General features: G+C 32.9%; 1 long non-coding RNA gene across 2 annotated transcripts in view; it reads right to left on the reverse strand.

Annotated features, from left to right (window-relative positions):
- Positions 1-3,833, reverse strand: part of LOC108752456 — a 10,126-nt gene that overhangs the window by 4,185 nt on the left and 2,108 nt on the right. The window contains exons 2-3 of one of the 2 annotated variants that reach the window (XR_001939559.1): positions 1,316-1,748; positions 116-218 (exon numbers count right to left, since the gene is read on the reverse strand). This is a non-coding gene — a long non-coding RNA (uncharacterized LOC108752456). Of the gene's footprint in view, positions 1-115; positions 219-1,315; positions 1,749-3,833 lie in introns of those variants that run through there. The other variant, XR_001939560.1, reaches the window with a different exon arrangement.

Below are 3,833 nucleotides of genomic sequence, written 5' to 3' on the forward strand. Positions count from 1 at the left end.
ATATATATATCTTTTCAGCGATATTTCGATACATAATACAAATTGTCAGTTCATGACTAAGGAAAACATATCGAAGAACGAAGAATCGCTCCCATAGGATTTCCAGATCCTTGGAGAGAAGAACGGACTGCCCCACCCGGCCATCTGTTGCACGCGAGAAATCGGAAAACGCTTTCCAGAATCAAGTCGACATATGGCACACGGGCAGACAGATTTATCTTTAGACAAAAAAAATACAGTTCAGTCATGGGGTACTATCTGCCAAAAATGTTGAAAAGATGGTAAGAGGAAGATGATTACTCTCTATTTTATAAAGAGCTAGGTTAACGCCAAAAGAAAAAAAAATGAGTGCAAGGCAAAGCAAAAAACAGTAATTAAGCGATTCTTTGTTACACAGTTATAGCACATGTATTCAGTACCTGCTTTACCTTAATGTTATTTACCATAAAGTAGAGATCTGATATTTCGAACTGATGCAATCAAATATTGCAATAGGTGTGATATACCAACCAAAATAATGTCATATCGATAAATATAAGTTTACAATCACTGATCTTGCAAGAAAGTTGCAAGAAAGTTCTAATTAAGGAAGTAGTTAACACTTCTTGCTACACACGCGCGTATTTATCCATGTATGTATCGATTTATAGCATCATAAAGCCATATTCTGTTCCAGATTGCATTTTAGTTCCTTGCCCCATTACCTGCTGTATATTTTAAGGAATATGCAAATCAGGATCAACGCTTCAAGAACGTTTCAGACAGACAAGATTCGTGCGAGGCTACAGAGTAGATGCTCAGAATCTGAGGTCTTTCTGAAATCTCTCAAGAGCGAGGAAAGTGTCTACTTAGAGTTTCGAGTCATTCATTTAAGTAACGAACTGACAAAATACACGACAACGCACTTATAAAATGCTGCTAAGTTTTTATGTATGTACATATGATCCCTGTCAAGATATTTTAAGCCCTCCTCGCATGACTAGAGGCATGATCTTTTTAACAGCGGTATGTTTTTAATACATCAATAAAAAGATACTAAATCTTTAGTTCTACCAATGTATCAGACAGCTAATATGTCGAAGTAGAGTATAAAGTTACAGAACAAAAAATTATGATTTATCTATGATATGTGATATATTATAGACTATAGATATATACTATAATGACATCTCGTAATATTTAATATATTTTAAATTTAATATCAAAATTTAATAAAGCTTGATCGGTTTCATTACAAAATTTATATATATATAGCGTTCTACTGTAGATTACGTAGATCAATTTATTGCGGAAATAATTTAAGCGGAACAGATACCTTAACATCCATCGGGCAAATCGATACTTTTATCGATTGGCAGCCAGTATCGCGTTCCAGGAAGAATTGGGCACCGAGAAGGATCGTGTGTGCCCCGCTCTGTATTGAAATTCAAATTAAAAATCCCCGATCATAAAATTATCCCCGAAAAACGAAAAGCCGAGCGAGGTGCGCCGAGTAATTTTCGAGTAATTTCGTGATGGGCTCCGATCTCCCCTTTCCATGCTCCCCTTCCTTTGGATCCCTCTTCTGAGCAATCCTGCTAGAAAATAATGACCTGTGCCGCCGGCGACCATATGGTCTTCTCTCTTCGGTACGACGAAGTGCACGAGCGAAACTTTGGGGCTTTGACGTATCTCAGATACCGCCAGACACTTCTGCTACTCTCGATGATGGATCGACGCGCGTCTCTGGATCGAACATGACCAAGTTACTAGAACGAAGGTAGGAATTTCAAGATGCGTTATTTTGAATTTTCCAAATGAATTCGAACGATTTATGCTGTTTTCTAACTCCGCTTCTTACATAAGAAGAATTTTGCTGTAATTTTGATGTAATATTTTGTATAACTTATTACTTTAATAGAATTCTTTTTGCGTAAGAGGCGAGAGTAGAAAACAGTGTGTAAGTTGTTTGATTTTTAATCTTTGGTAAAGAAAAGTTAATTGAAAACGAGAATTGAGAATGGTAGAATTTCTATCAATTCGTTTTCTATAAGTTTATATTATTTTCTGTCATTGATCTCGCGAGCATCACGATTGATCAGATATGAATCCTATTGTATTTTATCGGATTCTATAAGATTTGTATAAGATTTCTATAAGATCTGATTTAAATTAGTGAATTTACGAATTAAATTTTCTATTTAAAATGAAGGTTTATCTATTGTTCTCTATCAACTTTTTTTGCTAGGAATATTTCTTAAATTAATTTATGCCACTTTGCAATCCGCCTTATCTTATACAAATACTCTAAAATATAAAAATTCTGTTAAATTTTGTTATTAAATCTATCTATATGTAATTCTTTATATGTAATTTTATAATTTAAATCAAGTATTAAGTATATTAAATTTGTCTATCACTTCAGAATAATCTCCACGGATTATGACGATGGCAAATTCTCGAATGGTTTATCCCAAACAAAATAAAATCTCGCCTGCGCATCCACTTTCATCTTATCGAATTTAATTTCCGTCCATCCCGCATCCAACAGTGTTCTATCTTTTCGTTTTTTTTCTTCCGTTCTTTCTGTCTATAAAATATGCTAAACGCCCGCGGATAGCCACGACGCTCCCACCGACACTGTTATTTACGAATTACGAACGTTGTAAACGATGAAGGAGCATAATGATCGCACGATGAGATTCTGGCCAATTTTGCCACTTCGAGCTTTACTGCGTAACTTTAATGCGGTTAAGTTCGATATGCGCCCTACTGGGGTTCCTAGGATCGATTATCGCTTGATTATCCATCACTGTGTTATTTTTTAATTCAAGGTAAAAAATTGTGATTTAAAATTATTGTACATTGTAATATGTAAATATTTTTTTACATATTCTAAGTTTAAAAAAATTTATAATTAAAGTAACAAAATGTAAGGCTCTAAAGAATTTAAATTTAATATTAAAAATATTAAGGCTATTCAAACGGTATTAGATATCATATGCCAGTTATAATACAACTGTACAAGAAAATAAATCAAATTTCAAACGGTTTGACCTTTAATATGGTCATCTTTAATAATACATATTTAAAAAAACCAAGTGCATCTTAATTTCTCTTTGTATTTAATTCAAATTGATGTATTAACAATAATTGCGAGTCTCATTATGTGTAAATCTTATATCTCAAGGATGATTCTTCAATCACAGTATTTTGTATTGAATCATGTCTATACATTATCCCTGAGTTAGTTGATCCATAATATAAATTATATGAAACGTCTTTGTTAGTCAAAAATCGTTAAAATAATAACAGAAGTAAAAAAATTGTTTAATGTTTTAAAAAAATTCTTTATGTAATGCATGTATAATTTAATTTTATAGAATCAATATATATTCAACATAGATCATAATTATCTTTTAAAAAAGTAGAAAAAATTGACATCTTTGCTCGTATAAAAAATTCTTTTTGTGGTTTGCGTGATTTTCGCGATTTCACAGTTTTACCCTCAGCGACGATTAGGTAGTCAGTCCAATACAATTCTCCTTTTCATCACAAAATGGTGAATCCAACAACATTGAAACAGATGGGATATATATGCACGTGCGTGCGAATATTAGCTGCATTACCTTTTGTGGACGCTTTTGTCATGCAAGTATTGTAATCATGAGAGAGACATACAGCAAATTAACGGCGTGTGAAGAACACGGAAAGCATTATTCTTTTGTGTATTGACCAATTTGGAGATTTGCATGTGGCTTTATACTTGCAGTTCACATTTACATGCAATACATTTATACACAATATTATATAAAATGCAAAAATTATACTATATCCAGTTTAGCAGGTTTTCG

The sequence above is a fragment of the Trachymyrmex septentrionalis genome, unplaced genomic scaffold (assembly GCF_001594115.1).
Source record: "Trachymyrmex septentrionalis isolate Tsep2-gDNA-1 unplaced genomic scaffold, Tsep1.0 scaffold60, whole genome shotgun sequence".
Taxonomy (NCBI): Eukaryota; Metazoa; Arthropoda; class Insecta; order Hymenoptera; family Formicidae; genus Trachymyrmex; species Trachymyrmex septentrionalis.